Here is a 25,635-nt window from a genome sequence, read left to right as displayed (position 1 = left end):
AATCAACATAGTTACGGTATCGCGTTGCCGCGTAATGCGTCTTATGACGTACGGCGTTAGCGCACCCGGAAGTGCCCCGGGGCGCGGACCGAGGCGCGAAACGCAACTCCCCGGAAGCGATCCGCGGCGCGAAAGCGCGACGTATCGCGTTGCCGCGAAATGCGTCTTGTGACGTACTGCGTTAGCGCACCCGGAAGTGTCCCCGGGCGCGGACCGAGGCGCGAAGCGCAGCGAACCGGAAGCTAACCGGGGAGCGTTCCGCAGCGCGTAACATGAAAGTTAGAGTCATGTGACTTGTTAATAAAGCTTTTCATTGGTTCATTTCACTTTTAGTTTCATAATTATGGAAGGCTAGGTCAGGTGACCTAAAAATAACACTTTTCATTGGTTGAGAAGTATTGTTTTTTCCAAATGATGAAAACCCCTCCTTCTTTCCTCACTCTGACTTTCATCATTGTGAGAGGAAGACCTTTATTAATACTTGAGAAATGACTTCAGTACTTGCTTCAGCTGGTGCACCCCCACCACCACCTCCACCTCCTCATGGGAAGAGAGGACCACCTCCCCAGGTGATCACCAACACAGAGGAGGAAGAGGAAGACCTAGAGGAAGAGGAGAGAGAAGAACCACAGTTCTTGGAAGAGGTGCCCCGGGTTTCCCATAGGAAAGCCAGTTTCATCTGGCAGTTTTATTCAATCCCTCCAGGGCAAAAGAAAGTGAATGCGAGGTATGTGACCTGCCTCATCTGCAAAGAGAAATTATCAAGAGGGACTGATAAAAAGTATAGCTATGGGAACTATACCATGCATCGGCACATGACCAGGAAGCATCCACTTAATTACAGCCGGGCGGAAATACGGGATATGGAACAAAACCCAACAGCAACTCCTGTGGCCAGGTCAACATCGTCAATATCATTGACACCAGCAGAGGCACGGGAAACTGTGCCAAACATCCAAGAGAATTTTGGGCACATGAAACATACTTGTATGCACTGTGGTGCGTTGATATCATGTGGTAACATGAGTATTAATGCCATCAACCTGGCTTATGACAATCATAATTGCCCTAACCGCCCCCAGTAATTTTTTTTTGCTCCTGTTGAGCCCTTTTCAACGCCTGTTTTTTGTTGTTCCCCCCCCCCAAAAAAACCCAAAAAAAATATAAAATCGTTCAAAAAATACAAAAAAAAACAAAAAATGTTCAAAAAATACAAAAAAAATATAAAACAACAAAAATATAAAAAAAAAAGTTCTTTTCAGAACTACCTTCCCTTTCCAAAAAAATTGCTAGAATGTTTAGCACTCTGGCAAGCTCTATTTCTTTTGGTTCGCTTCCGGTTTAGCTTCCCGGTACGCGTACCGGGAGCTAACCAAAAAAAAAACTTTTTAAAAAAAAAGAGTAAGTATAAGGAAAGTAAACAGAGAGTGATGTTTCAAGAAAGACAGCTATAGGGAGTAAAGAAGAGATACTATTTAATAGATCTATTTACCAAAGAACAGACAGAAGATGGTATAATTGTGAAAAACAAAATAGATAACGAATTGAAAGAAAAACAAGCATTGGCATAGCCAATAGGTATCGACTTTTGGACCTTCTAAGTCTTTAGTTATGCAGCATAATATCCTTGGTGCAGCAACATCAACTGTTGCATGGCTAAACACGTATAAGGTCCCAAAGGCAAGACCTATTGTCTATGCCAATGCTTGTTTCTTAAGTAGAATTGCAATACGTATGGCTCTTCCATGTAAAAAAATCTTATCTTGTGCTCTAAAGATTGCTAAAGTCTCGACAGAGAACAGGCTAGATTGTAAGTAGGGTAAATTGCGCTTGGTGATCTGTTTGAGGGAGCGTCTGCTTTGCCTGGTGTCTTTGGAGAGCAATTTTGATTGTTATACTGGACAATATAGCCCTAATGTAAATAACATAGGGGCATATTATCAACATAGGCAATAAAAGTTTTGCAGCTTTTATAGGCAGAAATGTGTCGCTAAAGCTGCTTTTGCGGCAGAAAACTGCCGCTAAAGCCGCTTTTGCACCAGTTTTCTGCCAATAAAAAGAGCAATAATTTTATTGGCTGCATTCATAATATGACCCTTAGTGTGCTTCAACTACACAGAGAAAGCATTATGAACAAATAGTGATACAGTGATCAGTCTAAGACACTAAGAGTAATAGAGACGGAGTGAGTGAACAAGAGTGAGGAACTATGAGAAGAGAGGGACTGAGAAAAAAAGTGGAAGGAGTTGAGTAAGTAGGTAATAGAGAAAGGAATGAGGGAAGTAGCAAAGGCAGGAAACTGAGGATTAAAGAAATGAAGCAGTGGAACTAATAGTAGTTCAATGTGATAGAAATGTAACGAAAAGAGTACAAAATACTTACCATATAATTGTCGTTAAATTCCTCACTTTTTATTTTTATACTTTCAATCTGTGAAAGAGAGAACAAACATTTGAAAAATATAAAAACATGTATTGAAAAATTACAAAAGACAAGGGCAAAGATTGAAGGACAAACAGTTTTTCAATAACTTTGACACTTACAGAAGCTACACAGTCCTAAAGATATACATTTTAAAGTAACACTATCTTGATGGAGATGAAGTGAGACCTATCTTAAAACATGGTGCATCTTTTGCATTGCTGTTGTCTCAGAAAAGTGTCGCAAGACACTAAAATTTAAAATAATTGCTTCAGGATGCCAATAAGATGTCTACTATCCAGAGTTTTGTTTCAGGTGAGGCCTACTCAGGGTTGCAGATGAAATTTCGAGTTGTTGAAGAGAATAGAAGACATAATACATGTGAAGGTCTACCAATGAAGTGAGTCATGTCCACTGCAATGTTCAACAAAGTCCAAACCTCCTATGTTTCCCTGGACAGACCTAAACTTGATCTGCACAATGTGATTCGTAATGATAGGAAACACAGGTGATGTAATTGAAATACATGCAATTTATTTTGCTCATTTCACAATCACATCACTTCTGTTTCCTTTGCTTAGGTATCTCATTGTGCAGATGTAGTCTAGCATATCAAAGAATACGCAGAAGTGCAGCACTGCATGCAACAACTTTGACACTTACAGAAGCCTCACCTTCTCCATGCCTTCTACACAGTTCTACATATACATCATAAATGGAAACATTACAGAATTAATTATACATGTTAAATGGTTTATTTTTGCTGTTCTCAGAATGTATCAAAATTCACTAAAAACAGTGACTTGAAGGTATTCATCATGTAACAGCGGGGAAAAAAAAACACAATCAAAATGATTGTGTTTAAAAAACCCATACAAGATCAGAAATCAAAAATCAGAACTCCTTAAAGTTAACTTACTTTCCATGACGTCCAAGGATGTCCTATGAATAGCTTATACTCTTTTGTGCTGTTATTACTTTCAGCCCACCAGTTTCTGAAAGAAAATCTCCATCGTTTTTAAAAACATGTTACATACAATAAATGACTTCTTGCTCTCTACCACAAGATTCCACAAGGCCAAATTTTGTCAGAGCCATGTATAACTCTTGGATTTCTTGTTAGCCAATCCCATCATTTGGTATTCCCGCAACTTTCAGAATTAAAATGTTGAAGATCATTTTCACAATCCTGGAATAGTAATATCTTCCCCTTCTTGCTCAGTCATGTTCTACATTTCGTATGACACTGATACTGCTTAATATGAAGCAGACTTACACTACCTCTATGAGTACTACAATTATTTAATTCTCTACATCACTTTTAATCACAAAGTAATGTAAAACAGTATACAGCATTGCAGACTTACATTCCCTCTACTCCATGTTTTGATTGGCTGCTTTAATTAGCTTATGAAAAGAAACAGTTTTTCTGAACTCATTTAAACTGCACATACATGTCCATGATGTCCAATCCTATGATTAGAAGTTATGTCTCTGAACTACACTTATCCTCAAGGCCAAATTGTGTAGGAGCCATTAGAACTTCTTGAAATTCCACAGATCATATCCCGAGAATATTTTCCTAAAATTTTGGTTTTAAAAACACCAGGTAAGAGTTTTTAAGGTCATACGGCAATTTTTTTTTGAAAATTACAACAGAATCATTACAGAATGACCAGCCATTTCTAGACTTTAAATAAGCTGTGTAATGTCCTGATGATATTGAAGGGCCGTCATGATATATAATTGCTGTAGTTACAAAAGTCCTTCCTGATATTGACAACTGCGAAGCTACAAAATTTTTTATTAAAGTTGTCAATTTTGTTCCATCAGGCCTACATCGTTGGAACATTAAAATGATGTACTGGCCATATGTTCGTATAAATAATGTGGACATCATTTCAGATTTACATTGGCTACACTCCATGTTGTGATTAGCTCCTTTTACTAGCTTATTAAAGGAGACTGATTTACTGTCTGGCAAAGTTAAATATACAAATCTTTCTGAGTCTACACTAGTAGTACTTGATACCATACAGTTCTCGCAGTCATGCTGCCATTGATAAGAAAGCCCAAACAGCTGATCTACATCTACACCTTCAGCATGTAATACATGAAGCATATACATTAAAAACTCCTGACAATCTTGCTGAATATTTTGAGAGAATTGTGTTTGGCCTGAACATCTATCTAACAGATTTCTAATTTCAGACACACTTTCTATGTTTCTTCTATCAGTGGTACATTTCTCTAACACAGAATTTAACAAACTGCAAAATCTTTGATCAGAATTGACCACAATCTCTTCTTTTACATTTTTTAGAGAAAACAAAACATTAATTACTACATTAGCATAGCAGTTGACACCAGAACTGTTTTCAAACTGAAAACCAACAACATCTTCAACAGAATCCTCTTTGTTTCTGCTTGTAATTTTAGGTTCATTCACTTTTTGTCTTTTTGCTACAACCTCTCCAGTATTGTTCTCATTTCTTCGTTTCCGGCCTACCAGACGTTTCTCAAACAAAGGAAACTGAGGCAAATGTGGCGCATACTCTCTTCTTAACCTATTGTATTCCTTAACACAATCTAGATCTGCACAAATGTTTCTGACATCACAGTCAATCAAGTACAATCCCGATAAAGTTCTAACTCGTGACAATGCCACATATGCCATACCCTCCTTGAACACAGAACTGCCAATATTCACCAATGCAGTGTCTACACTTAAACCTTGCGATTTATGAATTGTCACCGCATATGCCAAGCAAACAGGGAACTGCTTACGGCGAACATATAAGTCTTTTACAAGCAAAAATCTAGCAGAACAACGAGCAATTAGCTGTACTTCCTCAATGCCATCAAATTTAATTTTTAAAAATTCAATTCCATCTCTATTTCTGTATTTCACAAAATCAACAACATTACCCATTGATCCATTTACCAGACCTCTTTCAACATGTAAATTCCTTCTTAAAATTATACGGCAGTTCAAGCACACATTCAGAGTCTTTTCAAAACCTGCAGTTTTAGATATACTCTTCTCTAATGAATCCAATTTTGTTTTCAGATTCTCAGACAAAATAATTGTTGATCCCATATGCTCTACTCTATCAATAGCTTCCACTTTCACAATCTCTTGCTTTTCTAAATGCAACATTTTGTTGTTAAATTTTGCACATTCTGCAAGAGTTGGCATCAAACATATTCCAGATTTCTTATCAGTAATTTTCTGAAAAATATTCTCAGGCACAACATCTTGTTCTGGATATAAATTTGTCAGTAATCGTGCATGTAAAGCTTCTTTCCCATGCTCGGTCACTTTTCCAATTCTAACATCTTGTAGAATAGTCTTGTAAACTTCATCCTTTGCCTGACGCATATTTTCATGCAGTTCAGCATAATTGAAGTTTAACCATATATTGACGTTGCCAATGCTGCCTAGGCACTTCCTGGTATCTTCATGCGTGAGCATTTTGAACACAGGTTGCCCTTTCACTGGTGTCAGCTGCAGAAGATCTCCAAAAACAATGATGTGTTTGCCACCGAATAACACATCATACTCTGTTTTGAGAACTTCTTGCATCCTCAAATGCACAAAGGCAAGCATGACATTGGAAACCATGCTTACTTCGTCAATGATAAGAAGTTTCATTTTCCTCAAGATTCTTGAAACTTCAAAACAAGCATCTCCAGATAGCTTGTGATATTCTAATTTGTTGTCATGCTCCACTGGCAGCATCAGTAAACGATGTAAAGTAATCCCTTTAATATTATGTGCTGCCAGTCCAGTTGGAGCAGTGACAACACAAGACAGTGATGACTCTGTCCTTTCCTGCAAATAGCATGAAATTGCTTTAATGAGGAAACTTTTTCCAGTTCCCGCTTCTCCACTAACGTACAGTCGGACAGGCTTCAACGACGTACATGAGCACTCTTTCTTATCATGACTTAATCCATGATCAATTTGCATGGTAACTTCGTCATATATTTTCCTCTGCTCAACGTTGAGTTGCCTTTCCAACTCTTCTAAGTTAACCGCATCCTCTTGAGCATGTGCCATGGCTCTTTCCACCTCATTCATAGCAGTGGCAGCTTCATTTTCAATAAGAGGTCCTCCTAGTGGATCCTGACTCAATGAAGCAGAACTCTGACTGTCCTGAGAACTGTCTCTGGCAATCTCGGCTGCAATCGTTGCTTCCTGCTCAATTTCCGCATTCAACATTTCTACATATTTGGGAAAAGCAGGACATTCTATGGTCTCCTTGGCGGCATTGAAAGAGTCTTCGTAACAGAGGAAATCTCCAAGCAGTTCCTCTTCTGCACGCCAAGGCTTGAAAAGTTGCAAAAGTGCTAAATAGAAAAACTCCTTTTTTTCAGGAGATTCGCCACTCAATTTTCGATGGTTTATCAAGTGGCATTTTCTTTGCTTCACCAGACATCCCTCACTTCCTATTACAGCATACACTCCTTTCTCAGTATCTTCTTTGATGTTCCTCTTGAACATGTAATTTTGCAGAACCTCATACAGACAAACATTCTCTAGGTGACTGCTTCGATTTGGATAATATGTATCCAACATGTTTGTCTTCAAAATGTCGGTACTGTTTGGCTCCTTTTCCGCCAAATACTCAATTTCCCGCACAGGTTTGAGAACTCGATTACGCGTTGCAGCAAGACCAAGACTCGCCCAAACGATACTCCTGGACTTGGCATAGAGACTTGCTGAAGACAACCGGTCAGAACATTCGTACGCTCCGATTTCTCGATGCGACAACATCTTCAGACTGAAACTGTACAACTTCTTGCTGAGGCTCTTTTCATGGGAAATGTCCTCCCACATATCCTTCAATTCTGTCTTCTCTTTTTTGGTGATATACGACGTCACATACCGAGCCACAGCCATACAGTTATCAGCCACAAACTGTATATCCATGTTAGCATTCCACATGGACAAAATCACCGGGTTGTAGTCGTTGATATACTTGGACTCTTCGTTCCTCTTCAAATTGTAAGTGTTTTTAGGTGATTTCTTCATCACATTATGTCGCAGCGAAGACATCAAACTGTTTACTCTTCCTTTAGAAATCACCGGTCGTGGGAAGCCGAAACGACATTTGGTGTAGAACTTGTCTTTGTTTCGGAATTTACGACGGCAGTACTTTCCACATCGATGGCTTTGGAAACGCAGAACTTTTTCTCTTAGGCTTTTCTTCTCCTTTGCGTTTGGAACAGCACACGTAGAATACTGTTGGATGAAACTCATCACTGAGTCTTCTGGATCCGTTCCAAATTTAGGTGCATCCTTGATCCACAGCAACATATGTATATGAGGAGCTCCTCTTGCTTGGTACTCCTTTCTCCAGAAGAAATCCAACACCTCTCCAAGAGGTGGATTCTTCTTATTCATGATGAAAGACATCATAGCTTCAAATCTATGATTGAAGTACCTACATACATTGACTGGATCCAAAGAGCACAGTTCTCCGGGTGTCTTGAATTCGATGTTTTCTACGTTAGCATTTGCCTCTCGTAGAAATTGAAGTAAGTCTTCCCAGCCATACTCGGCACAACTCAGAGTGAGGAACCATGTGGGAGTACCTAAGTTCCTCAGCATACATTTTAAATCACCATGACGACGGTACCAGTACTCATTAGTACCACGCTGACACGCCATGAGATTAATCAGGTGAGAATCCAAAATACTATCTTGGACATTCACTTTATCCATAAAATCACTTGCCGAGATGTTTTGCATGTGTATACCACTTTTCAAGATGTGGTTCACTGCATATGACAGTCCAGACAGATCACTTTCAAACAGGAGATGAAACAAATAAGGAATGCATTGTCGAAACCTAGCATCTCCTGCATACAATCGCAAAGTCCGGTATTCAGAAGCAGGAATTTGATGAGGTCGCTCATCATATCTTCCTCCCTGACCTGTTGGAAAAAGCTGTGGGAAACACCGAGCTTCCAAACTTTCCTCCCAAACACTAATGGGACTCCCTTTGGCTTGTTTCATTTGAAACAACTCAATAGCATTCCCCATGACTTCCTTTGAATGCAAAGGATGAACACTATAATGTTCATATATTTCCTCACTAGTAGAGGGTTCTACTTTCTCAATTTGACCAGCACACAAATCGCTATCCTCTTCCTCACTTACTTCCTCTTCTGCAACATATACATTCTTATAGTATTTATTATTTTTTTTCAAATACAATGTTGCCTTTTTAACTTTCCTAACATCTACTAAATCTTGCCATATTTTCTTATTCTTTGTCGGAACCCCATTAACTAAGATAACCAGAGGTTCCTCTTCCACTTTTTCTACTCCAATTGTGTTAATGTTTTTCTTCAAATCTAGAGGCAAATAAACAACTCTTCCCTTTAATCCTCTCTGTAAATCTGATGGAGGCAATTTCCCTGTCTTTGGCTCCATTCTTACAATAGCCTGAAAGGGATGGATACTTTGAATCAAAATAGATTCATAAGTATTTAAATCCTTCAATTCAGAAGGAATCTCAACCAATTCCAGATTATTATGAACTGCTCTAGCAGGCATCTGGTTTTGTTTTAATTTGTTACAACAATAAGTACACACACGTTGATCCAATCCCAAATCAAAACAATTTTCTACCATCAAGTATGTTGCAAAATCCTTCCATTCACTATTATTTTCCCTTTCACTTTTTGCATATAAATCCACTAACTTAGTCTGATTCTTATAATAAGTGCGTCTACAACACACACAAGTGAAATTAGGCCTCTCACTTGATTTCATGTCAAACGTCGCAATTTCCCTCTGGAAATTATCTGTACTGGAAACCTGTACACTATCTTCCAAATGACCCTCTACTTCTTGCTCAATTTCAACATTCTCCTCTTTACTTCCAAAGTAACAAAACTCAATTTCTTCACATATATTCTTCACATCTATTTCAGAACCATGCAAAAGAGCAGTGCATAATTGTTTCAGCATAATTGCTGGACTCTTAGCATAATACAACAGTCTAACTAACTTCCTCACTTTGTTATGATGCACTGCTAGCATCCTGAAATGATGAAAAACACTCTGGCATACTCTCCTGGAAAGACAAGCCAGTGAATGACCATGCAAACCTGTCACTTCTCTCACTCTGCAAGGATCTAATTCTTGCAACAACCTTATTTTCTGCTTCAAACTTTTCTTGTTAAATGTCCGTACAAAATCACAAAGCAAATTGATGGAATCCTGTCGCACACTGCAAATACTACTACACTTCCAGGTGTACACAGGACCCTTAGCACGTCTTCCTAAAACCTCATTACCTAACAACTCTTCTGCCTCTGTTGTCACAAGTTTTTCTTTTTCAACTGGACAACCATCTTTCACTTCATAAGCACGACCACTGATGTCAACTGCATGCACCAAATCATTATCCTGGAAATAACTCTCTTCATTAAAAAATGCCTCACAGCTTGAACTATGTATCCATTCTCCAGAAAAAACTTCACAAAAATTACTACGATTAACTATTCTCTTCCATCTACTATTTCTTTTGAAATCAAAAATTGCCTTGTTTAGCTTCCTAATTCTATTGATTATCAAAATAAATAACTTACGTTTAATTTCAAAAGCCTGATCAATAACTTTCTCAACTTTTTTTTTTCTCCTATAAAAAACTAATTTCTGTTGACCTTTCTTAATATTTTTTAACAAATTGCCAATTATCCTGTTACGGAACATTCGTTTACGAATCTCCGTAAACTGTTGTTTCCTTCTACTATCATGCACAGATTTATCTCTTGCTCTAGCAGTAACATTTTCATTTGTCCTTTTCTTTCCATTTGATTTACTTGTCATTTTATGGATTGAAACATTTTCTGTACTAATATTTTTTTTATTACAAATATTTCTTATGAAATATTTAGAGCTCTTACCCGGTGCTTTCTTCATGGCTTGAGAAATCTTTTTGTTAGAGGACTGCTGCATTTTTTTTTTCTCCTGCTGTCTTTGACGTTTTGCAGCCTTCATCTCTCTTATTTTTGTAGGCATCTTGAAATGATCTGCAGTTGAATCTGAGGAAAAAGATACTAAAAAATGTTATTAAACATTATTATCAAACAGTAAATCATTAATAGTGATCAAAAATATAACACACTACTTGACATTTTATTTTGAAGATTTTTTAGTCATTGCCATTTTTACAATACAGAAATACCAGAAAAGAAATGACATTTATATTTATGTTACCTATGCTATTTTATATGTGAATCTGATCTAATTTTATGAGCATATTTTAATATTTTATTGAAAACACTACACATAACCTGTTTTTGAAGGTGTTTTTATTTTTAAATTAAACGGTTTACCTTTTTACTTTTTATTGATTATAAATTTTAAAAATAAATGTTTATAATTCCAAAGGCTGAAGCAAGTCAGCTTCCCATCCGATATCATATAATTCAGACAAATCTGCATCCTCATCACGCTCTTCTTCATCCTCAGGATTTAAATCATCCAATGGATCAACATCCACTGATGTTTCAATTACAAGTTCAATGATGAGGTCAAAATCAACTGATTGCAGATTGTCGCTCATGTTGAGGTTGTCTTTATCTTTAAAGAAAGATAACAACAATGAGATGTTGCAGAGTAAGAGACAAATCTCACAGATTATAATAGTAAAATTATTTAACAAGAGTAACATTTTGCAGCTATTATTTAACCATGTCCAGCGATGCTGAGCAGGTGAAGCCTATGTCTAATTTTTCACTGAACAGGACTCATCTGTTCTTAACCTTGGATAAGCCTCAACGACTCTGTGTTCCCTGCACATACTCAAATGTTAAAGTGCAGATTTATATTAAATGGCAGATCCCCAGGCATGCACCAGTTAATGTGCACCACTGTTTTACCACCCATGGTGTGCCGCATTTACAATCAGATAGGAGAAAGCTGCTTCAAAACCCTGCGCCTGCTTGAAGCTTGCATAGGTCTTGACGCAGCATTGTATAGATGGGGCACCCCTGAGCCTTGCTGGAGCTGCATCGCACTTACGATACAACTCCAGCAATGCGCCACCTTTACAGCACAGATACGTCACGCATCTGTGCCATTTTTGCCCCATGCTGCGCCGCATTGTAAATACAGCACACCATGGGTGGCGGAACAGCGGCGCAAAATGACTGGCACATCCACTGCTGCATCGGTTTCATGTGGCACGTTTTTTTTACACCATGACACATCTGCCTAAATGCATCAATTTGTAATTTTCTCGCCTCATAGCAAATCTTTTGCACCGCCACTGCGTCACAAAAGTGACGCACAGTGGCGCAAAAGATGCATACACCTATCATAAATCTGTCCCTAGCATTTTAAATGATTAATTCAGGATGACGATAAGGTGTGGCCTATGCAGAGCTTTGTTTAAGGTGAGGCCTACTCAGGGTTGCAGATCAAAGTTACGCTTGATGAAGAATACAGAGGAGATAATACATGTAAAGGCCTACCAATGAAGTAAGTAATGTCCACTTTATTGCACCAGTCATCATAAATGTATCCCTAAGCTTCTTATCTTGTTACAGATGAACCACCATATGTACATGACATTTTAAGTAATTTCCACATGTGCAGTGTTTTCAAAATATAATTTGAAAATCGTTTTTGGGGAAAAGTAATGGTTTGCAAAATTATGACAATTACATAATGGTGTATGCTTCTCTATAAAGCATTTCAGTATCTCTAATGTCATTTTTCCCATATTACATTATAAGACCTTTCCCCATGAAGCACATTCCTTGTAAATATGCTCCCACCTGTGCATTGCAAATTTAGATTTTCACTGTTTCAGACACATAGCCATGTTGAAAGTGACCCAAAAAAATTGCAAACGTTTCCCCATGAAGCACATTCCTTGTAAATATGCTCCCACCTGTACATTGCAAATTTAGATTTTGACTGTTGCAGACACATAGCCATGTTGAAAGTGACCCAAAAAATTTGCAAACGTTTAAAAAAAAAAAACATTCATGTGTCTTAATGACATTTTAAGTCATTTCCCCATGGAGAATGTTTTCTAAGTGGCACAAAAGAGGTATACACCTATCATAAATCTATCCCTAGCATTATAAATGATTAAATCAGGATGACAATAATATGTGGCCTATCCAGAGGTTTGTTTAAGGTGAGGCCTACTCAGGATTGCAGATTAAAGTTACGCTTGATGAACAAAACAGAGGAGAACATTTTATTGTAAATGCCTACCAATGAAGTAAGTGATTTCTACTTCATTGCACCAGTCATCATAAATGTATCCATAACCTTACTTAAATTGTCCTTAAGACACATAAAAGCGTTTTTTGATTGGCTTTCCTGCATGGTAGGGTCACTTTTAACATGGCTATGTAACATAAACATTCAAAATCAAAATTTTCCATGTACAGGTGGGAGCATATTTACAAGCAATTTGCGCCACAAAGAAAGGTCTGACATTAAAATGGCAAAAATAACATCAGGGACAGTCAATTGCCTTATAAAAAACCATACACCATTATGTCCTTCTCATGCATTTAAAAACAATTCCTTTTTCCCAAAAACGATTTTCAAATCATAATTTCAAAAAACTGCACATGAGAAAATGACTTAAAATGTCATTGAAACACATTAAAGCATTTTTTGATTGGTTTTCCTGCATTGTTGATTCATTTTTATCATGGCTATGTAACACAAACATTGATAATTAAAATTTTCATGCACATGTAAGAGCATATTTACAAGCAATTTGCGCCACAGAGAAAGGTCTTACACTAAAATGAGAAAAATAACATCAGGAACAGTCAATTGCCTTATAAAGAACCATACACCATTATGTCCTTGTCATGATTTTATAAACAATTCCTTTTCCCCAAAAACGATTTTAAAATCATAATTTCTAAACACTGCACATCAGAAAATGACTTAAAATGTCATTAAAACACATGAAAGCGTTTTTTGATTGCCTTCCCAGCATGGTTTGGTCACTTTTAACATAGCTATTTAACACAAACATTCAAAATCTAAATTTTCCATGCACATGTGAGAGCATATTTACAAGCAATTTGCGCCACATAAATCATAATTTTCTCCTTAAAGCACACTATTCTCTATCTAAAGTAAAGAAATATTTTCTCACCTTAGCAAATACTTTGAGTTTGAAAACAGTCTCAGAAACACACCAATTTGTCTTCAGCAGAGCAAAAGGTATGCACTCCAGAGTCTGCAGCTATGAAAAGCACAGAAATGGTGTAATTCTTCACACATATTTCTCATGTCACCCAATCAAAACTCTTCCCTCACTTTTTTTCAAATGAAAACCCTTCCCCCTCTGCCCTTTCTGCCTATTTTCCATAGCAACCACCTCTTGGAGAAACTCTGGTGTTTGCAAATTCACACAACAATGTTGCAATTGAACTCTGAACTCTCAGTGCACCTGCATATCCAGTGCTTTCTTTCATTTAATGATTTTTTATTGACCACTCAAAATACATCTTTCAAAGAACACATCTCTACACCCTAACTTTCTGTTTTCATCAATCAAAATCCACCAATCACTGTTACTACTTCATGAACACAGAAACTCCACAGTTTTTTTCATTTCAAACTCACATTTTTTCAACTGCCATTTCATTGCCACACTTCATCTGACTGCAGGAGAACCTTCTCTCACCATGTTTTCTGTCTGGATTGTTGGTCATAGTTATATTCACTGGGCTCAAAGGTACGTTGAAAGCAGGAATTTACCTAACCTCAATTTACAAGATGTGGAAATTAAGTGGTTTGGCCACAGAGGATTAAAATGTCACCAATTGATACCATTGGTGAAAACCTTTATGCATTTGCCCAAACCTGACCTGTTAATTGTGCACTGTGGAGGTAATGACTTGGGCACTTTGACTGGTGTAGGTCTGGAAATGCTTTTAAAGGACACCTTTGAGCAATTAATGGCACTTTTTCCTCAGACTGCCTTGGTATATTCAAATATATGCCAAAGACAGAAATGGAGGTGGTCAAACCAATTTTGTCCACAAATTGAGAAGTCGAGGAAGCATGTAAACAAATCTGTTTCAGCTTACATGAGAGACCATGGAATGGGCTCCCTGTACAACAATAACTTGCGTTACTACATGCAAGATATCTACAGAGGAGATGGAGTTCACTTCTCAGATGAGGGCAACAGAGTTTTCACTCTGAATTTAAAAATGTGCATTGGTACCTACTTATAAGTACCAAAATGTACCATAAACCCAAAAGCTCTTCTCAGAGCTACCCTACATCTAATCACTCACAATTATTATTTTACTCTAACTTTTTTTACTAATTTTCAACAAAGTACGCTCCCTGGGGCGCTACCCGGTACGCGTACCGGGAGCTAACCTCGCGAAATTTTAAAAAAAAATGTTTTTTTTTCGCACATATGGGCCTCCTCAGCCACCCTCACAAAACCTAGGGGGTCAAGATAAGTCTACCATGCCCCCTTCTACCTATTCTGAACATTATTTGCCCTCCATCTTGTATCATAATTCGACCGAAACACAAAATGGTGGACTCCCGTTACGCTTAAGGTTCGCGTACCAGGGCGCTCACCGGTTCGCGTACCGGGTCGCTTCCTGGGAAGCGCACCATCAAAAAAGGTGGGAAAGTAGTTCACACAAAAGCCACTTGAGACAATTTCACCAAATATAGATTAGCTCATACTACATACCAATCCCTACCATTTTCACAAATTTGATTGGAATTCCATTTAGCCATTTAGCCTATAGAACTCACTAAATACCGTGAGGTAAATTACTTCACAAAACACATCTGAAGTGTTGGAATTGACAACCAATTAAAATGTTACTTTCATTTTCTACTTTTTTTACCTGACATTTAATTGGTTATGTACCCGAATATATATAAAGGAAGAGAAGGAAACACAGCCATTTTGACTACTACTTCCTGGTGTACATTTCTATTAGAATTTTCATTAATAACTTCAACTTCTTTTTAAAGGTAAGTTGTTATTTTTAAAACTGAAGTATATTGAGCACTTTAAGTTAATATGGCAAACTTTTTCTGTTAGTTATATACTATCCCTCTGTAGTACTTATAAATTTAGATACACTTTTTTATATTCCTACTTCCACTCTGATACTATACACTGCCCAAAGATAAATTCTCTGTTAAAAACTGCCTATCTAAAATTAATCCCAACTGTGCCCTACCTCTACTAATATATATTTTTTTATGCAAATTTCAGGAAAAATGGAAAGTGAACAAAACATTTCATTTGAAATTGTCCTTCCAGAGTCCAACACAGAAATCATTGATCCAAATGAGATTGAATTTATGGATGAATCTTGGGACCAAGAACTACTGCAATGTGTACAAGCAGTAGATAACCTCCTTGCAAATGAGGACATTTTACAACCTCAGAGACTACAATCTATATTCCATGATTATGAAATTTCTGACAATGAAATGTTAGAAAGTTTAATAAATTATGAAACACAATAAAAAAAACTTAAAAAAAAAAAAATAAATAATCAACAAAACCAACAATCAATTAACATACAGCATTTGAAAAGTCTATCATTCATTTTTCATTGTGATACGCTCCCCAGAACGCTTCCCGGTTCGCGTACCGGGCGCTAACCACGAAAAAAAATAAAAAAAAAATTTTTTTTTTTTGCTTAGCGGGGCCCCTTTAAAGCCTCCACATCAAACCTAGGGGGTCAGGGAGGAGCTAGTATGCCCCCTTATGGTTATTTCCCCCTTTGTTTTGGCCTCCTCTTGTCTCTCAATCCTACCGAGAGACAAGATGGCGGCCGCTCCGGACTGTTTAGAATGTTGACAGACACCGGAGAGCCAATCAGCTTAGCTACGCGAAGTTCCGGTACGCTTAAGGTCCGCGGACCGGAGCGCTGCCCAGAGCGCGCTTACAGATATATATCTTTTTTTAAACGTTAATTTCTCAAAATCCACTGGAGCACATATATTGAGACCTACAAAAGGCACATCGGGCTACCAGTCCCTACAATTTTGCCAAGTTTCGTGCAAATCCATTCAGCCGTTCGGGCTAAAAGTGAGGCTAACCGCCCTATGGAAAACTCAATGTTAAAAACACGTTTTGGGACCCCCCTTTTTTCTCGGCCCCCCCTGGACGAACCCCCCCAAAATTTTCAGGGGCTGCTCAGAAACAAAATGTTCCATTTTCCTGAAAATTTCAGCCAATTCCGTCCACAAACGCCAAAGTTATTAGACATAGAATTTTCAAAAATCCCATAGGGAAAAAATCCTAACTATATATACCTACTGGCGACCGCCAGTATATAGTTAGGATTTTTTTCCTATGGGATTTTTGAAAATTCTATGTCGAATAACTTTGGCGTTTGAGGACAGAATTGGCTGAAATTTTCAGGAAAATGGAACATTTTGTTTCTGAGCAGCCCCTGAAAATTTGGGGGGGTTTCGTCAAGGGGGGGCTGAGAAAAAAGGGGGGTCCCAAAACGTGTTTTTCCCATGCAATTTTCCATAGGGCGGTTGGCCTCACTTTTAGCCTGAACGGCTGAATGGATTTACACCAAACTTGGCAAAATTGTAGGGACTGGTAGCCCGATGTGCCTTTGCTATGTCTCAAGATATAGGCTCCAGTGGTTTTTACGAAAATTAACTTTGAAAAATATATATTGGGCTACATTGGGCTATATATATGTTGGAGCCCAAATGTAGCCCAATGTAGCCCAATGTAGCCCAATGTAGCCCAAAGATGGCCACCAGAGACAAAAAAACAAATGTAGCCCAAATATCAGCCAGATGTAGCCCAACTATAGCCCAATGACAGAATGTCCCAGAGTGTTCTAAAGAACAACTAGAGTGCTAACAGTCCTACTTATTACAAAGGTATGGCACACCTGAAGCCATCTTGATTGGAATAAAGTGGTAACTCTTAAAACATTTAATTTAAAAATGAACAAAATGAGGGGGTTCATTTTGCCATAGAAAGTATGATTAGCGAATATATGACGAAATCCCGCATACCATCAGTCCGCAAAAAAAATCCCGCATGTACTATTAGGCCGCAAATTAAAATAACGAAAACTTTTAGAACGAATATGCCTTTAGCATACACTAAACAACTAAACTACCCTAAACCCTAAACACTACCCCCAGCATGACCCTACACTACACAAACAGTACAACACTACCCTAAACCCTAAAACACTACCCCCAGCATGACCCTACACTACACAAACACTACAACACTACCCTAAACCCTAAAACACTACCCCCAGCATGACCCTACACTACGCAAACACTACAACACAACCCAAAACCCTAAAACACTACACCCCAGCATGACCCTACACTACGCAAACACTACAACACTACCCTAAACCCTAAAACACTACCCCCAGCATGACCCTACACTACGCAAACACTACAACACTACCCAAAACCCTAAAACACTACCCCCAGCATGACCCTACACTACGCAAACACTACAACACTACCCAAAACCCTAAAACACTACCCCCAGCATGACCCTACACTACGCAAACACTACAACACTACCCAAAACCCTAAAACACTACCCCCAGCATGACCCTACACTACGCAAACACTACAACACTACCCAAAACCCTAAAACACTACACCCCAGCATGACCCTACACTACGCAAACACTACAACACTACCCAAAACCCTAAAACACTACCCCCAGCATGACCCTACACTACGCAAAACTACAACACTACCCAAAACCCTAAAACACTACCCCCAGCATGACCCTACACTACGCAAACACTACAACACTACCCTAAACCCTAAAATACTACACCCCAGCATGACCCTACACTACGCAAACACTACAACACTACCCAAAACCCTAAAACACTACCCCCAGCATGACCCTACACTACGCAAACACTACAACACTACCCTAAACCCTAAAACACTACCCCCAGCATGACCCTACACTACGCAAACACTACAACACAACCCTAAACCCTAAAACACTACCCCCAGCATGACCCTACACTAAACAACCACCACAACTCTACACTACACTAACACAACACTACACTACACAACACTACACTACACTACACAATCACTAACCCACGAAAAAATTAACACAAACCCACTTACCTCTCTCGTCATCGTGGTTTTCACAACGCAAATGCATTTACCATACATGCCTTTAAAACGTAATTCTTTGTAAAGGCATGCGCGATAAATGCACATGCGTTTTGAAAAAATGCGGGATAATGGTATGCGAGGTCAATGACCTTGCGGGATAATGGTATGCGGACTGAAAGTCTGCGGGATAAAAAATGCGGGAAAATGGCTGCAAACCATGATTAGCAGCAGACTTCCCTGGTGAGCACTAGCTTTACTACAGTGATCTAATGAGCAACTAGAGTGCTAAGATTCAGAATTTATGGCAAATGTGTGACACATCTGAATGCCTTCTTGATAGAACCAAAGTAAACAAGCATTGAAAATGCAATAGATCTCTCCCTCATTTAAGTTAAAGCCATTCTGTTTGTAATGAGGTGGCTTTTTAGCTTTGCTTTTATTAGTGTTTTTAAAACTTTCATGTAAATAACATGCATATGTATGCATATATGTATATGTATGCATGCATTTATATTTATATAGATATGCAGATTATATATGTTTAAATATGTATATTACCTACTGGCGATAGCCAGTGGGTATATATAGTTAGGATTTTTTCTCTATGGGATTTCTGAAAATTCTATGTCTAATAACTTTGGCGTTTGTGGACGGAATTGGCTGAAATTTTCAGGAAAATGGCACATTTTGTTTCTGAGCAGCCCCTGAAAATTTGGGGGGGTTTCGTCAAGGGGGGACCGAGAAAAAAGGGGGGTCTCAAAACGTGTTTTTCCCATTCATTTTTCCATAGGGCGGTTGGACTCACTTTTAGCTCGAACGGCTGAATAGATTTACATGAAACTTGGCAGAATTGTAGATATGGTTTGCCCGACGTGCCTTTGCTATGTCTCAATATATGTGCTCCAGTGGATTTTGAGAAATTAACGTTTAAAAAAATATATATATCTGTGACAGCGCTCCGGTTAGCGCCCCGGTTCGCGTACCTGACGCGTAACGGAACTTCGCGAAGCGAAGCTGATTGGCTCTCCGGTGTCTGTCAACATTCTAAACAGTCCGGAGCGGCCGCCATCTTGTCTCTCGGTACGATCGAGAGACAAGATGTGGCGAAAAACGAAGGGGGAAATGAAGGAAAGGGGAAAGGTAGACCACTCCTGACCCCCTAGGATTGATGAGGGGGATATTAAAGTGCCCCGCGGGGCAAAAATTAAAAAAAAAATTTTTTTGCGATTTTACGCCGTAGAGGCGCGTCCCGGTACGCGAACCGGGCAGCTCACCGGGCAGCTAACCGGGCAGCTAACCGGGCAGCTAACCGGCAGCGTAGCTGTCAACATTGTAAACAGTCCGGAGCGGCCGCCATCTTGTCTCTCGGTAGGTTCGAGAGACAAGATGTGGTGAAAAAAGAAGGGGGAAATGAAGGAAAGGGGGCAAGGTAAACCCCTCCTGACCCCCTAGGATTGATGAGGGGGATATTAAAGTCCCCCGCGATTTTTCGCGGTAGAGGCGCTTCCCGGTACGCAACCGGGCAGCTAACCGGCAGCGTAGCGGGAGTCCGCCATCTTGTGTTTTTGGAGCGTCCGGTTCACGTACCGGGTAGCGTCCCGGTAAGCGTAACAAGGGGAAAACCAAGAGAAACAGTAAAAAAAAAAATTAAGGGAATAGATTTCCAGCAAACTTGGCAAAATTGCAGGGACTGTTTGTTTGATGTGCCTTTGCAAGGCCTCAAGATATGTGCACGTGTGGATTTTGTCTAATTAAGGTTAAAAAAAATATATATATCTGTAAGCGTGCTCCGGCACGCTTACGTTACGGGTTTTGTTTGCGCTGCAGAGCCGATACGTCACGGTTATGCGACGCGTCATGAGGCGTCTCACGTGGCTACGTGATACGTCACGTAATAAAGAATATATTTTACAGCTATAGATATTAGCTTTTAAAAAACCAATGAAATTCACTGAAAAAACCATAGGTTATAGACCATATATAGTTAGGAATTTGCATTTACAAAACCTTGAAAATTCACTGAAAAAACCATAGGTTAGAGACCATATATAGTTAGCTGGACATTTTATTGACATAAAACCAATGAAATTCCATATATAGTTAGTTGCACTAACTATATATCGCGCACCCACAATCCACTGCTGATGATGTCACATATTACATCATTCATGACATGGTCAGTGACATCACTGATGACATCTCAAATGACATCTCAAATGACATCACTGATGACATCATGACACACAAATACCAGTTACTACATACGCACTCACTTATTCCTACGTCTACACACACATTCACTCATTCACCCATACAATCACTCATACATACAGTCACTCATTATTACAACACTATCATATGCACTCATACACCTATGCAGACACTCACACACTGCCACTCATCCATGGAGTTACTCACACACCTAGTCAGTCCTGTAAAGAATCAATCACACTTCCATTTCCTCATCTATACAGTTAAACACAGAACACCATACTTCAGTGACATCACTGATGACATCACTGATGACATCTCAAATGACATCACTGATGACATCTCAAATGACATCACTGATGACATCATGACACACCAATACCAGTTACTACATACGCACTCACTGATTCCTACGTCTACACACACATTCACTCATTCACCCATACAATCACTCATACATACAGTCACTCAATATTACAACACTATCATATGCACTCATACACCTAGTCAGTCCTGTGAAGAATCAATCACACTTCGATTTCCTCATCTATACAGTTAAACACAGAACACCATACTTTTCACACATATACTAACACATACTTACTCTCTTATACAATCACTGATACAAGTACACATTGATATGCACAGAGTCACACACCTCCCAGCCAGCCACACACACACTCAGTCTTCCATACATCCACTCTGCAGGTGCGCGATATATAGTTAGTGCAACTAACTATATATGGAATTTCAATGGTTTTGTGTGAGTAAAATAAGGTTTTTTAAATGCTAATTCCTAACTATATATGGTCTATAACCTATGGTTTTTTCAGTGAATATATATATATATAAAAAAAATTTCTATGGCAAAATGACATCACTGATGACATCATCTAGTGTCTGTGTGTTTTTGTAAAGTTTAAATATGTTTTACATATTGAAGAATGAGTGGATGTAATTTGAGATGTCATCAGTGATGTCATCAGTGATGTCATTTGAGATGTCATCAGTGATGTCATCAGTGATGTCACTGACCATGTCATGAATGATGTAATATGTGACATCATCAGCAGTGGATTGCGGGTGCGCGATATATAGTTAGTGCAACTAACTATATATGGAATTTCATTGGTTTTATGTCAATAAAATGTCCAGCTAACTATATATGGTCTCTAACCTATGGTTTTTTCAGTGAATTTTCAAGGTTTTGTAAATGCAAATTCCTAACTATATATGGTCTATAACCTATGGTTTTTTCAGTGAATTTCATTGGTTTTTTAAAAGCTAATATCTATAGCTGTAAAATATATTCTTTATTACGTGACGTATCACGTAGCCACGTGAGACGCCTCATGACGCGTCGCATAACCGTGACGTATCGGCTCTGCAGCGCAAACAAAACCCGTAACGTAAGCGTGCCGGAGCACGCTTACAGATATATATATTTTTTTTAACCTTAATTAGACAAAATCCACACGTGCACATATCTTGAGGCCTTGCAAAGGCACATCAAACAAACAGTCCCTACAATTTTGCCAAGTTTGCTGGAAATCTATTCCCTTAATTTTTTTTTTACTGTTTCTCTTGGTTTTCCCCTTGTTACGCTTACCGGGACGCTACCCGGTACGCGAACCGGACGCTCCAAAAACACAAGATGGCGGACTCCCGTTACGCTGCCGGTTAGCTGCCCGGTTCGCGTACCGGGAAGCGCCTCTACCGCGAAAAATCGCGGGGGACTTTAATATCCCCCTCATCAATCCTAGGGGGTCAGGAGGGGTTTACCTTGCCCCTTTTCCTTCATTTCCCCCTTCTTTTTTCACCACATCTTGTCTCTCGAACCTACCGAGAGACAAGATGGCGGCCGCTCCGTACTGTTTACAATGTTGACAGCTACGCTGCCGGTTAGCTGCCCGGTTAGCTGCCCGGTGAGCTGCCCGGTTAGCTGCCCGGTTCGCGTACCGGGACGCGCCTCTACGGCGTAAAATCGCAAAAAAATAAAAAAAAAATATTTTTTGCCCCGCGGGGCACTTTAATATCCCCCTCATCAATCCTAGGGGGTCAGGAGTGGTCTACCTTGCCCCCTTTCCTTCATTTCCCCCTTCGTTTTTCACCACATCTTGTCTCTCGATCGTACCGAGAGACAAGATGGCGGCCGCTCCGGACTGTTTAGAATGTTGACAGACACCGGAGAGCCAATCAGCTTTGTTTCGTGAAGTTCCGTTACGCGTCAGGTACGCGAACCGGGGCGCTAACCGGAGCGCTGTCACAGATATATATATTTTTTTAAACGTTAATTTCTCAAAATCCACTGGAGCACATATATTGAGACATAGCAAAGGCACGTCGGGCAAACCATATCTACAATTTTGCCAAGTTTCATGTAAATCTATTCAGCCGTTCGAGCTAAAAGTGAGTCCAACCGCCCTATGGAAAAATGAATGGGAAAAACGTGTTTTGGGACCCCCCTTTTTTCTCGGCCCCCCCTTGACAAAAGCCCCCAAATTTTCAGGGGCTGCTCAGAAACAAAATGTGCCATTTTCCTAAAAATTTCAGCCAATTCCGTCCACAAACGCCAAAGTTATTAGACATAGACTTTTCAGAAATCCCATAGAGAAAAAATCCTAACTATATATACCCACTGGCTATCGCCAGTAGGTAATATACATATATAAACATATATAATCTGCATATCTATATAAATATAAATGCATGCATACATATACATATATGCATACATATGCATGTTATTTACATGAAAGTTTTAAAAACACTAATAAAAGCAAAGCTAAAAAGCCACCTCATTACAAACAGAATGGCTTTAACTTAAACGAGGGCGAGATCTATTGCATTTTCAATGCTTGTTTACTTTGGTTCTATCAAGAAGGCATTCAGATGTGTCACACATTTGCCATAAATTCTGAATGTTAGCACTCTAGTAGCTCATTAGATCACTGTAGTAAAGCTAGTGCTCACCAGGGAAGTCTGCTGCTAATCATGGTTTGCAGCCATTTTCCCGCATTTTTTATCCCGCAGACTTTCAGTCCGCATACCATTATCCCGCAAGGTCATTGACCTCGCATACCATTATCCCGCATTTTTTCAAAACGCATGTGCATTTATCGCGCATGCCTTTACAAAGAATTACGTTTTAAAGGCATGTATGGTAAATGCATTTGCGTTGTGAAAACCACGATGACGAGAGAGGTAAGTGGGTTTGTGTTAATTTTTTCGTGGGTTAGTGATTGTGTAGTGTAGTATAGTGTTGTGTAGTGTAGTGTTGTGTTAGTGTAGTGTAGAGTTGTGGTGGTTGTTTAGTGTAGGGTCATGCTGGGGGTAGTGTTTTAGGGTTTAGGGTTGTGTTGTAGTGTTTGCGTAGTGTAGGGTCATGCTGGGGGTAGTGTTTTAGGGTTTAGGGTAGTGTTGTAGTGTTTGCGTAGTGTAGGGTCATGCTGGGGGTAGTGTTTTAGGGTTTAGGGTTGTGTTGTAGTGTTTGCGTAGTGTAGGGTCATGCTGGAGCTAGTGTTTTAGGGTTTAGGGTAGTGTTGTAGTGTTTGCGTAGTGTAGGGTCATGCTGGGCGTAGTGTTTTAGGGTTTAGGATAGTGTTGTAGTGTTTGCATAGTGTAGGGTCATGCTGGGGGTAGTGTTTTAGGGTTTTGGGTAGTGTTGTAGTGTTTGCGTAGTGTAGGGTCATGCTGGGGTGTAGTATTTTAGGGTTTAGGGTAGTGTTGTAGTGTTTGCGTAGTGTAGGGTCATGCTGGGGGTAGTGTTTTAGGGTTTTGGGTAGTGTTGTAGTGTTTGCGTAGTGTAGGGTCATGCTGGGGGTAGTGTTTTAGGGTTTTGAGTAGTGTTGTAGTGTTTGCGTAGTGTAGGGTCATGCTGGGGTGTAGTGTTTTAGGGTTTTGGGTAGTGTTGTAGTGTTTGCGTAGTGTAGGGTCATGCTGGGGTGTAGTGTTTTAGGGTTTTGGGTAGTGTTGTAGTGTTTGCGTAGTGTAGGGTCATGCTGGGGTGTAGTGTTTTAGGGTTTTGGGTAGTGTTGTAGTGTTTGCGTAGTGTAGGGTCATGCTGGGGGTAGTGTTTTAGGGTTTTGGGTAGTGTTGTAGTGTTTGCGTAGTGTAGGGTCATGCTGGGGGTAGTGTTTTAGGGTTTTGGGTAGTGTTGTAGTGTTTGCGTAGTGTAGGGTCATGCTGGGGGGTAGTGTTTTAGGGTTTTGGGTAGTGTTGTAGTGTTTGCGTAGTGTAGGGTCATGCTGGGGGTAGTGTTTTAGGGTTTAGGGTAGTGTTGTAGTGTTTGCGTAGTCTAGGGTCATGCTGGGGGTAGTGTTTTAGGGTTTAGGGTAGTGTTGTAGTGTTTGCGTAGTGTAGGGTCATGCTGGGGTGTAGTGTTTTAGGGTTTTGGGTAGTGTTGTAGTGTTTGCGTAGTGTAGGGTCATGCTGGGGGTAGTGTTTTAGGGTTTAGGGTAGTGTTGTAGTGTTTGCGTAGTGTGGGGTCATGCTGGGGTGTAGTGTTTTAGGGTTTTGGGTAGTGTTGTAGTGTTTGCGTAGTGTAGGATCATGCTGGGGGTAGTGTTTTAGGGTTTAGGGTAGTGTTGTAGTGTTTGCGTAGTGTAGGGTCATGCTGGGGGTAGTGTTTTAGGGTTTAGGGTTGTGTTGTAGTGTTTGCGTAGTGTAGGGTCATGCTGGGGGCAGTGTTTTAGGGTTTAGGGTTGTGTTGTAGTGTTTGCGTAGTGTAGGGTCATGCTGGGGGCAGTGTTTCAGGGTTTAGGGTAGTGTTGTAGTGTTTGCGTAGTGTAGGGTCATGCTGGGGTGTAGTGTTTCAGGGTTTTGGGTAGTGTTGTAGTGTTTGCGTAGTGTAGGG

This window comes from Lissotriton helveticus, chromosome 6, assembly GCF_964261635.1.
Source record: "Lissotriton helveticus chromosome 6, aLisHel1.1, whole genome shotgun sequence".
In the NCBI taxonomy this organism is placed as follows: Eukaryota; Metazoa; Chordata; class Amphibia; order Caudata; family Salamandridae; genus Lissotriton; species Lissotriton helveticus.
The sequence above is the reverse complement of the archived record's forward strand: the minus strand, read 5'-3'. Positions refer to the sequence as shown.